Source organism: Rhinoraja longicauda, chromosome 39, assembly GCF_053455715.1.
Source record: "Rhinoraja longicauda isolate Sanriku21f chromosome 39, sRhiLon1.1, whole genome shotgun sequence".
Taxonomy (NCBI): Eukaryota; Metazoa; Chordata; class Chondrichthyes; order Rajiformes; family Arhynchobatidae; genus Rhinoraja; species Rhinoraja longicauda.
In genome coordinates, this window is record NC_135991.1 from 1,891,181 (window position 1) to 1,904,115 (window position 12,935).

Genomic DNA, 12,935 nt, shown 5'->3' on the forward strand with positions numbered 1-12,935 from the left:
GGTCGGTGGTGGACACTGGGGAGAACTGAGGCAGGGGTTGACAGGATAAGGGGGGGCAGGTGGTTTGAGGGGGAGCAGGTGCGTTGGTGGTTAAGGTGCTGTAGATGTTGTCTATTTTGCTTTGGACGAATGGAAGGAAAGTGGTTCATTTGTCAACTGTGAATGATTGGGAGATGGTGTCCAGGGGGGCTGAGGAGTTTGTCATTAGTTTCAATATAATTATGGAGAAGGTCAAATCTGGACCAAGGGTTGAGATTTTGGATTGGAGAAAGGCTAATTTTGAGGAGATGAGAAAGGATTTAAAAGGAGTGAAATGGGACATTTTGTTTTATGAAAAGGATATAATAGAGAAATGGATGATATTTAAAGGTGACATTTTGAGAGAAGAGTCTTTATGTCCCTGTTCGGTGGAAAGGAAGAATAATAATTTGAAAGAGCCGTGGTTTTCCAGGGAAATTGGACACTTGGTTCGGAAAAAGAGGGAGATATACAATAAATATAAGCGGCAGGGAGTAAATGAGGTTCTTCAGGAATATAAAGAATGTAAAAGGAATCTTAAGAAGGAAATTTGAAAAACGAAAAAAAGATATGAGGTTGCTTTGGCAAGTAATGTAAAAGTAAACCCCAAGGGGTTCTACAGATATGTCAATAGCAAAAGGATAGCGAGGGATAAAATTGGTCCTTTAGAGAGTCAGAGTGGACAGCTATGTGCTGAGCCGGAAGAAATGGGGGAGATATTAAACAATTTCTTTTCTTCGGTATTCACCGAGGAGAAGGATATTGAATTATGTGAGGTAAGCGAAACAAGTAGAGTAGTGATGGAAATTATGAGGATTAAAGAAGAGGACGTACGGACACTTTTGAAAAATATAAAAGTGGATAAGTCTCCAGGTCCTGATAGGATATTCCCTAGGACATTGAGGGAAGTTAGTGCAGAAATAGCAGGGGCTATGACGGAAATATTTCAAACGTCATTAGAAATGGGGATGGTGCCAGAAGATTGGCGCATTGCGCATGTTGTGCCTTTGTTTAAAAAAGGTTCTAAAAGTAAACCTAGCAATTATAGACCTGTTAGTTTGACGTCTTTGGTGAGAAAATTAATGGAAAAAATACTTAGGGACAATATATATAATTATATGGATAAACAAGGCCTGATTAGAAACAGTCAACATGGATTTGTGCCTGGAAGGTCATGTTTGACTAATCTTCTTGAATTTTTTGAAGAGGTTACCAGGGAAATTGATAAGGGCAAGGCTGTGGATGTTGTCTATATGGACTTCAGTAAGGCATTTGACAAGGTTCTACATGGAAGGTTAATTAAGAAGGTTAAATCGTTGGGTATTAATAGTGAGGTTGCAAGATGGATTCAACAATGGCTGAATGGGAGATACCAGAGGGTAATGGTTGACAACTGTATGTCAGGTTGGAGGCCAGTGTCTAGTGGAGTACCCCAAGGATCTGTGTTGGGTCCACTGTTGTTTGTCATTTACATTAATGATCTGGATGATGGCGTGGCAAATTGGATTAGTAAATATGCAGATGATACTAAGATAGGTGGTGTAGTTAATAATGAAGTAGAGTTTCAAAGTCTACAGAGAGACTTGGGCCTTTTGGAAGGGTGGGCTGAAAGATGGCAGATGGAGTTTAATGCTGATAAGTGTGAGGTGCTGCATTTTGGTAGGACAAATCAAAATAGGACGTACAGGGTAAATGGTGCGGAATTGAGGAATGCAGTGGAACAGAGGGATCTGGGAATAACTGTGCATTGTTCCCTGAAGGTGGAATCTCATGTGGATAGGGTGGTGAAGAAGGCGTTTGATATGCTTGCCTTTATAAATCAGAGCATCGAATATAGAAGTTGGGATGTAATGTTAAAATTGTACAGGGCATTGGTGAGGCCGAATCTGGAGTATGGTGTGCAGTTCTGGTCGCCAAATTATAGGAAGGATGTCGACAAAATGGAGAGGGTACAGAGGAGATTTACTAGAATGTTGCCTGGGTTTCAGCACTTAAGCTACAGAGAGAGGTTGAACAGGTTGGGTCTTTATTCTTTGGAGCGTAGAGGGTTGAGGGGGGACTTGATAGAGGTTTTTAAAATTTTAAGAGGGACGGACAGAGTTGACGTGGGTAGGCTTTTCCCCTTGAGAGTGGGGAAGATTCCAACAAGGGGACATAACTTCAGAATTGAGGGACAAAAGTTTAGGGGTAACATGAGGGGTAACTTCTTTACTCAGAGGGTGGTGGCTGTATGGAATGGGCTTCCGGTGGAAGTGGTGGAGGCAGGCTCGATTTTATTATTTAAGAGTAAATTGGATAAGTATATGGATGAGAGGGGATTGGAGGGTTATGGTCTGAGAGCAGGTAGATGAGACTAGGGCAGAGAGAGTGGTCGGCGTGGAATGGTAGGGCCGAACGGGCCTGTTTCCGTGTTGTAGTTGTTATATGGTTATATGGTTATACAGCGCAGAAACAGGCCCTTCGGCCCACCGGGTCCGCGCCGCCCAGCGATCTCCGCACACTAACACTACCCTACACCCACTAGGGACATTTTTTACATTTGCCCAGCCAATTAACCTACATACCTGTACGTCTTTGGAGTGTGGGAGGAAACTGAAGATCATGGAGAAAACCCACGAAGGTCATGGGGAGAACGTACAAACTCCGTACAGACGGCGCCCGTAGTCAGGATCGAACCTGAGTCTCCGGCGCTGCATTCGCTGGAAGGCAGCAACTCTGCCGCTGCGCCACCAATAATATCTAAAGTGCCGCCCCACTTTGCAGTCCTTCTTTGTTTTCGGGACCGGGACTTTCTCCATTGCCTTTATTCTATCTTTTCCAAGTCTCCTTCTGCCTTCCTGCACCTGGAATCCCAGGTACTGTACTCTAGGCAGGCAGAACAGTAATTTTTTCAGGGATACTTTCTGCCCTCTTTCTGCCAAATGTTGCAGCAATTTAATTTAGTTTTCTTTACAATCAGGTAACAGAGGCTACCAAAAGATCATTGACATACTGGATCCAAGTAGACATCAACAATAACTGACATTCCACAAGTTCACTTTTTACTGCTGCTGCGTATATGGCCGGGCTTTCAGTATATACCTGGGGAAGCCTAGTCCAGGTGTATTGTTGATCTTTGTACGTAAATGCAAACAGGAACTGTCTGTCTTTATGCAGGGGTATGGAGAAAAAGGCCGAACGTAGGCCAATTACTGTTAAGGTGTCGGCTTCCGCCGGTATAGATGACAGAATAATATTGGTGTCAGGTGCTAAAGAAGCAATAGGATCACTATTCTATTGATAGCTCTCAGGTCTTGGACAAAACGCCATTTGTTACATCTTCCCACTTTTGGAATTTGCAGAATAGAGGTATTAAACGGACTTTGCGTTTTCACTAATACTCCTTGTTTTAATAAAGATATGATGACTATAGCTATCCCCTCTTCAGCCGCCGGGGTCAGTCGATACTGATTTAAATATGGAAAGGCAGCACCCTTTTTTAAAGTGACTTTATGTTCAGGGGCTAAACGCACTTGCCCCACATGTTTCTTATGTGTTGCCCATAGTTCAGAGGGTAGTTGGACCAGAGTCATTGGGACGTTAACGGATCCTCAGTAGACGGCTGTTGCTTTTCAATAATAGTGTCCCATTCCTTTCTGAACCATGTGATCTTTTCTTCTGTGTCATTAAAGAAGTCAACCAGGACCTGTCCTTTTGCCATTGGTAACTTTAAAACATGAATTGACAGTTTGTCCTTCAGCCTTTTTTTTAAAATCATTTCTCCTATTTCCTTCGCTGTTGCTGGAGATCTAGTAGTTACGGTCAAGTGTGACTCAGAAGTGTCTCCCATTTCAAATCGATCCCTTTGGTTTAGAGAGAGGTGGACCATTATTCATAATCCCAGGACCGCAAAAAAACAAATAAGGGGTGACTGCTAATTGTTCGATTTTATTCAACCAGTGTGAGACTATTTCCTGGTACCCGGGATCAGGGAGGCGCGCATATACTGCAGTGCAATGTGTTCGCTTGTTTTCTTGGCTGGTTTCAACAAGATACTGTAAATACTGACCTTTGAAATCCTGCACTCTTTGCAGAGCACAATGGGATTTGATTAACCAATTGACTGTACGATTGCTACTCAATTGCCCACAATATAGGATGGGCATCTTTCACCCTTGTTCTTCATTCTTAATTAAATTTAGCAATTGATGTGTCTGCATTTGAGGGGGTTCCATAAACATGCCGTCTGCAGTATAGTGGAAGACTGCTCCCAGTTTGCGGAGCCTGTCTTCCCAGTTACTATTAATACTATTGGGGCTGTTTTAGAGATTATAAAAGCGTCAGTAAGTGGCTTGCCATTTACCTGCACACGAGTGGGTTCTGATAAAGGTTCTGTCATGGGGACACCGGCAACTCCAATAGTATTAATATTTGACTGAATGACGGGGATGTGCACGGAGGGGGGCACAGAGGACATAGTGTCTCCGGCATCGACCAGAAGGTCTAAATGGCAGTCAGCTATCTTGCCGGCAGCTATGGGTTCTTCTCTGATATAAACAATCTGATCACAGCCGTCTGTACCGCCTTACCTCCTCTGCATCCCTATGCTAATGGATTAGGATTACCGGATAGACAATAGAGTAGGAGTAGGCCATTCGGCCCTTCGAGCCACCACCGCCATTCAATATGATCATGGCTGATCATTCTCAATCAGTATCCCGTTCCTGCCTTCTCCCCACACCCCCTGACTCCGCTTTCTTTAACAGCTCTAACAAGCTCTATCTCTCTTGAATGCATTCAGAGAATTGGCCTCCACTGCTTTCTGAGGCAGAGAATTCCACAGATTCACAACTCTCTGACTGAAAAAGTTTTCCCTCATCTCCGTTCTAAATGGCCTACCCCTTATTCTTAAACTGTGGCCTCTTGTTCTGGACTCTTCCAACATTGGGTTTCCTGCCTCTAACGTGTCCAACCCCTTAATAATCTTATATGTTTCGATAAGATTCCCTCTTATCCTTCTAAATTCTAGTCTATACAAGCCTAGTCGCTCCAGTCTTTCAACATATGACAGTCCCTCCATTCCGGGAATTAATTTAGTAAACCTACGCTGCACGCCCTCAATAGCAAGAATATCCTTCCTCAAATTTGGAGACCAAAACTGCACACAGTGCTCCAGGTGCGGTCTCACTAGGGCCCTGTACAACTGCAGAATGACCTCTTCGCTCCTATACTCAACTCCTCTTCTTATGAAGGCCAACATTCCATTGGCTTTCTTCACTGCCTGTTGTACCTGCATGTTGGGTGACTGATGCACTAGGACACCCAGATCTCGTTGTCCACTTTACGTCCCCTTTTCTTAAATGGACACCATTCAGATAATACTCTGCCTTCCTATTCTTACCATCAAAGTGGATAACCTCACACTTATCCACATTAAACTGCATCTGCCATGCATCCGCCCACTCACACAACCTGTCCAAGTTATCCTGCAACCTCATAGCATCTTCCTCGCAGTTCACTCTACCACCCAGCTTTGTATCATCTGCAAATTTGCTAATGGTACTTTTAATCCCTTCAGATCTGGTCTAGGGTTTTAACACGGGGGCTTCTCCTATCATAGTTCGGGGGGACTGCATCAGTGAGTGGGGCTGAGACTCTTCCTCAACGTTCATAATCTGGAGCTTTGTTTGATCATCGTTCTTGATTTCTTTTTGATATCTTCAAGATCATGTATTTGGCACCCTCTCAGAGGTACTATCTGCTTCTGCCACACTTGCCGGAGGAGCTGTGGCTCCGTTACCGGTGGACTGATCCACCCGAGATGTCAAAGGTAAAAACAGAGCCTCAGCACCTGACGGGGCAGCGGCTTGTTCTCCTTGTATATACGCCGGGTTATACGGAGGTTGTCGCTGGCTTAATGCCGCCGCCATCATCAACAGATCATCAAATTCATCCTCTACAGCGGGTGCCTTCTCCACAGGGAGTCGGGGATATGTTGCTGACACAGGCACAGGTCCCTCTTTCTGCTTTATACCTTTCTCCTCCTCTAAGGGCTGGTGTTTTTTTTCTCCATCCCCGCCCATTTCCTTATTATTTCTATCAATTTTAAAGTTATACACAGCATTCCAACTATAACTGATAACACTACCACTGCAAATATTAATTGTGCTCCCATCTCGCCAAACCCTTTCTTTTTTAGAGATGAGTAGGACAGAGACAGCTTATAACTTCCCCCATCCGACCAATATCCATTCGATCGATCAGTTAAATTACCACACAAAAAATTACCACACATTGGGCATCTCCGTTCTTTGTTATGACCACATCTGCTGGCGATCCCGGTGGAATAATGGGATCTCCTACCTTTTCCCGGTGTCTTATGGTCTTTTTTATCACCTTGACAATGTTTTCTCTTATCTGCATCTTTCCTTCCTGGACCACCTGTTTCTTTTCCTCGGGCCTCCCTCTATCAGTAGGATCAGATTTCTCCGATCGACGACTGTTGTCTCCAATATTTTTTTCACAATTCAGTGCAACAAAAGTTAGGCTTCCGCAGACAATTCCTTATCATATACAATTCACAGTTTGCGCGCACTGGTTTTACTCCGTCCGCAACCTTCGAAGTCACCTTTCAATTATTATATCGCGTTTTACGACACCTGCTTCAATTTATTTTTTACGCCCAGCGTGAGTAAATTAATCTTCTCCGCTTTTCCGCCTCACCCCACAGGTCACTTGGCTCAGTGTGAGTCACCGGCCAGACAAGCGAGGTTGTCCGGGGGCTCGCCCTCCTCTTTGGGAAGCCCTCCTGCCCCCTTTCGGTTTGGACTATTTTATCATTCCCTTTTATTTCCCACTTGCATTCATTCGAATCCTGTCACAATTGGGATCCTGCTGACTACGACAAATTCTGTGGAAGAAATTAATTTAGAGGGACATAGGGTGCAAGTTTAGTCTAGAGTTAAAATTGGCAGGTCGCAAATGTAATGCGGTGGTTATGGGAGATTTAAACATGCAGGTAGACTGGGAAAACCAGGTTGATACTGGAAAGGGAGTTTGTGGAGTGCCTCTGAGATAGATTCTTAGAACAGCTTTTACTGGAGCCTACAAGGGTGAAGGCAATTCTGGATTTAGTGTTGTGTAATGAACCTGATTAGGTAAGGGAACTCAAGGTGAAAGAGCCATTAGGAGGCAGTGATCATAATATGATACGTTTTAATCTACAATTCGAGAGGGAGAAGGGAAAATCGGAAGTGTCAGTATTACAGTATAGCAAAGGGAATTATAGAGGCATGAGGGTGGAGCTGGCCAGATTTGACTGGAGTGTGACCCTAGCAGGGAAGATGGTGGAACAGCAATGGCAGGTAATCCTGTGAATAATACAGAAGGTGCAGGATCAATTCATCCCAAAGAGGAGGAAAGATTCTAAGGGGATTAAGAGAATGGAAGTGAAGGGCAGCATAAAAATAAATAAAATAAGTATAACATAGCAAAGAAGAGCAGGAAGCCAGAGGATTGAGACTCTTTTAAAGAGGAACAGAAGATAGCTAAAAAGGCAATTCGGGGAGAAAGGATGAGGAACGAACGTAAGCTAGCCAATAGTGTAAAGGAAGATAGTAAAAGTTTCTTTAGGTATGTGAAGAAAAAATATATAGTTAAGGCAAATGTGGGTCCCATGAAGACAGAAGCAGGTGCATTTATTATGGGGAGCAAAGAAATGGCAGACGAGTTGAACCAGTACTTTGGATCTGTCTTCACTAAGGAAGACACAAACAATCTCCCAGATATTCTAGTGGCCAGAGATCCTAGGGTGACAGAGGAACTGAAGGAAATTCAGATTAGGCAGGAAATGGTGTTGGGTAGACTGATGGGACTGATGGTCTGCATCCCAGGGTACTTAAGGAGGCGGCTTTAGAAATCGTGCATGCATTGGTGAACATTTTCCAATGTTCAATAGATTAAGGATCAGTTCCTGTGGATTGGAGGGTAGAGAATGTTATCCCACTTTTTAAGAAAGGAGGGAGAGAGAAAACAGGAAATTATAGACCATTTAGTCTGACATCGGCGGTGGGGACGATGCTGGAGTCAATTATAAAAGACGAAATTGCGGAGCATTTCGATAGCAGTAACAGGATCGTTCCAATCATGGATTTACGAAGGGGAAATCATGCTCGACTAATCTTCTGAATTTTTTTGAGGATTAACTAGGAAAATGGATAGGGGAGAGCCGGTGGATGTAGTGTACCTTGACTTTCAGAAAGCCTTCGACAAGGTCCCACATAGGAGATTAGTGGGCAAAATTAGAGCACATGGTATTGGGGTAGGGTACTGACATGGATAGAAAATTGGTTGGCAGACAGAAAGCAAAAAGTGGGGAATAAATGGGTCCCTTTCAGAATGGCAGGCAGTGAATAGTGGGGTACCGCAAGGCTCGGTGCTGGAACCGCAGCTATTTACAATATACATTAATGACTTGGATGAAGGGATTAAAAGTAACATTAGCAAATTTACAGATGACACAAAGCTGGGTGGAAAGTGAACTGCGAGGGAGTTGAAAGACTGGGGCGACTAGGCTTACATACACTGGAATTTAGAAGGATGAGAGGAGATCTTATCGAAACGTATAAGATTTTTAAGGGGTTGGACACGTTAGAGGCAGGAAACATGTTCCCAATGTCGGTGGAGTCCAGAACGAGGGGCCACAATTTAAGAATAAGGGGTAGGCCATTTAAAACTGAGATGAGGAAAAGCTTTTTCAGTCAGAGAGTTGTGAATCTGTGGAATTCTCTGCCTCAGAAGGCAGTGGAGGCCAATTCTCTGAATGCATTCAAGAGAGAGCTAGATAGAGCTCTTAAGGATAGCGGAGTCAGGGGGTATGGGGAGAAGGCAGGAATCACATTGAATGGCGGTGCTGGCTCGAAGGGCCGAATGGCCTACACCTGCATCTATTTTCTATTGTCTATTGAAATTAAAGGAAAATGAAAAGCAACAGACGTTACAGGTTTGCTTCGAGACTTTATTGCTTTATATCATGGAGAGATGGCGGCAGTAGACTGCTTACCAGTTCTCTGACTTCACAGCAGAATTAGCGCGACAGTCATACTGTGCAGTAAACAACTTTGGTCTTTTGTTAGATACAACTCTATGAAAATATTCTATCAACTACAAGGGTACCAATTATTTAATTGGTCATAACATACTTTTTGTTTATGTCAATATTATTCAACAACAGGTGGTTAATACATGTCAAACACAACACAAGGGCATCTTGAATTATTCTATCTCATATTTTAGGCGGCCCGCCACCATCCCCTCTCCGAAGCAATAATTACCCCCCACCCCCAATTTACTGTAGCATTTCCATGCTACTAGTGGTCGGGGGCGTGGGTGGTCTACTGCAACTTCTCACCAAGGAGAAACAAGCATCCTTATCTCCTCTACTATTTCATGTTTACATTTACCATCCACCTTTCAACACATTCCCAGATAAGCGGTAATACGTCTCATCTTACTTTGCCGATTCCCACGAACCTCTTCTGCACCTGGTCAACGAGAGATGCCAATTGTTACATCCAATCACCCTTTCGTTACCTTGTTCAATTCCAATCAAAATTAAGTAAGGAAAGATATTATTATTTTTTCTTCCACAGATATAGATGGCTAACAGGAACGGGCCCAGCACCGAACCCCGAGGCACACCACTAGTCACAGGGGCAGTCGGCGGCTGTATAAGGCTGTGGTCTTTAAGGGAGGCGTGCTGCCCGTGTTGAGTCGCAGATTATGGTGCATGGGGAATACCTCTGAGAAAAGAGAAAAAATTACCTGACCGTGTCTTCACCGGATGAAGAGGTGAACCTTCACCCCCCAACCCCCCACTCCCACCATCCAACAATTTTCTGATGCCCATCGGCCACGGAACGAAGCTAATTATTTGGAAGTAAATGTTAATAAAATCGGGGGAGTATACAGACTGCACAGGGTGGTGGGTGAACGTCAGGTGACAAAAGAGCGCTGATTCATTCCAATCATTTGTCATAACGCATATTATATAGGACAGGTCGGTGCTATGATTGAAACGACCGAGAGCAAAGAGAAGGTTTCCCCAGGGTAAACATAGACAGAGAGCGGGTGGTGAGTAGACGGATGTTAGTGCGCGTAAATAAATCATCTGGATATTTTTGCGTATGTTGAAGTTCGCTATGAAAATCTGCCCTCGTTCGCTCAATTTATTGGGAGAAGATAAGAACGAGAGGACCATCCCTGATCTCCGGGCAACCTCCCAGTAAACAATGATGATTGAAATGGCGGATAAATCATGCTTACACTCAATGAGACATCAGAAAAAATGATTAAAAACGCTCGTGCAAGTTGGGTCCAGAGGGAAAATTGAAAGAAGCAAAGAGAGGTAGAGTGATCGGGTACAGAGAGAGGAATCGAGAGACAGGGCTGGTACTGACGGAGAGCGAGAGCAAAACGAAGGGGAGCTTGTTGAGGAAGATTAATATACAGGAACAATCATGCAGAGAGAATTAGACTAAACACAGAGTACACAGTCGAGGACTAGAAAGGGAAAAAGTAGATAGGTACAACAAAACAGAGGTCATCTTGTATGGACAGGGTGTGATCGGAAGACGCCGGATGCGATTCCCCAAAACGCAGCGAAGTGACCTGGGAGAACAGAGGCGTGAGGTGTGAAAAGCCAACTGGCCAACAGTATGTACGTGCGTATCAGGGAGAGTGAGACAGGGGAAAGAAAGTACAGAAGCGAGGGAGAGACGAGAATGAGAGCGAGTGAGAGTGATGGGATGCAGAGCGCACGGATTCCTAGACTTCGCGGCGCTGAATGCATTTTATAAAGGGCGATTTCACCACTTCTTTGAATTGCTGCCTGAACTTAGTCTGGGTGACGGCGTAAAGAGCAGTGTTTGTGCAGCAGCTCATGATCTGCAGCATGTAAGCCAGTTCCCCGATGGCGAATTCTGGATATTTCCAGCTAGGAATTAATCCAGCCAGTCTGAACCACACAACAAATATCGTATGGAGCGCCCACAACACGATGAAATTCCCCGAGATGACCAGCAGTAAAATGAGGGATTTCCTGCGGCTCTCCATCTCCGGGTCTCTGCCACTCTCCCCACTGCTGGGACTCCGGAGTCTCCTGCGGGCTCTGCTCGCCACTAACACGTATCTAATGGTCGAAGTGTTGGACAGCAGAATGTGGACAAATGGGGTCACGGGGGTGATGAGATACTGGAGAAACTCCCCGATTCCCCAAGCTAGTGAGACTCGAACACCGGGTCTTGCCCAACAAAACCAGGGGGAATTATAAAGCAAGTAGTTACCCTTCAACATAAAATACCAGAATATGTTCTTCAAGCAGTTCAGCACTGTAACTGTCCCCAGAACCCAAGCCGCTGTTCGCTCGGTGCAATATTTTGTTTTCAGCTTCTGGCAACAAATGGCTACAAATCAATCAACGGTGAAGGTGACGGTGAACCAGACAGAACAGTCGGTGACGCCGTAAAGCAAGACGGCGTGGATATTGCACACTCTGACAGGAATCAGGAATTTAAACACTTCCCAGTAAGCAATCGGAACCTGCCTCAGCATGACGTCGATAATAATGACCAGTAGATCAGCCGTTGCCATAGCGATCAGGTAGCGAGTGACACCTGTGGAGAGACCGCACTTCCCCCGGGACAGGACCACAATCGTCAGCGAGTTCACTGTGAGGAGGGAAGTAAACAGAGACATGACAGCGGACAAAGCAAACGCGGCAGATTCATCGAGGGGCAAATCAAATGCACAATCCTGCTCTGGGATTCAGAGTTGTAGCAGTTTGTCTAACGAGGCTCTGTACCAGTAATAATTCAACGAAATAAATTACTAATGGTAAAATAACTACGTCTGCTCGACTACTTGACAGATGAGAAGCAGCGGTTACGAGGGTTCGGATGAAGAATCAGACCGGTTTCTGATCATTGCTCACTTCACCATGGGAGATAAGCTCATTGGCTCACTGTGAATCTGGTTCAGTGTTGGCTGGAGAACACACACTCGCCCTGCTCTTTATGCAGGGACGTTGCGTTAGTGTGGATCAATCAGTCCAGGGTTCTCCCTCTATTCATTGTCCAATGCGCCAGTGTCAGTATGTTGGGACAGTACTGGTTCCGATATGGAGCATTGCGCAGACACAGAGATATTGGGCAAAACTGGCCCAGATCCCAGCAGGAACCATTCACTTCAGTCGCACCTGGGAGCAGGAGGGAGGCAAAGGAAAGCGTGTCATTATCTCAAGATTACGTTAAACCTGTAAAAACTATGAAACCTGTAAAAATCCAATAAAATCAGTTTACTGTTTGCCGTGGACAGTTTCGACAGCTGCATATAGGTCGCCAGACGCACGCCAGCCGTGAATTACAGCAGGAAAGTGACTTACAGGAACTGGAATGCCGTTAATGATTGTTTGCCGTTTTAATAACATTAGCTGTGACCAACCGCGGGAAACATCTGATCTCCATAATCAGCACATTACCCATTACGCAGTCGAAGATTGCTAAAATGGAACACGCCATGGATTGCCAGAGCGACAGTCAGTTATATCGGATCCCGTAACTGCCGCTTCTCACCTGAGGTTGCACGAGAATTTAGACAGAGACTTACCTGGGAGAGCAACAAGGGCTAGGATGGGATAAAAGACAGGCTGCATATTCCTGAGTAACATATAGATCTGATCACTTAAGCTGTACCCAGACCCATAAATATATTCAGCCGGACAGAAGATAATCTTCCTCATCGCTGTTATATCCCAGTCTACCGTTGTCAGAGGCCGAACCATTTCTTTAACACCGCACCCACTGTTCCTCGATTGCAATCACTTCATTCTCTCGTATTCTCCGATTCCCAACCAGCACCTAACATCCCACTTTGTTGTTCAC

At 44.7% G+C, this 12,935-nt stretch overlaps 1 pseudogene; it reads right to left on the reverse strand.

The window, feature by feature from the left end:
* Positions 1-10,821: 10,821 nt before the first annotated feature.
* Positions 10,822-11,751, reverse strand: LOC144611084 (putative G-protein coupled receptor 139; annotated as a pseudogene).
* Positions 11,752-12,935: the final 1,184 nt, after the last annotated feature.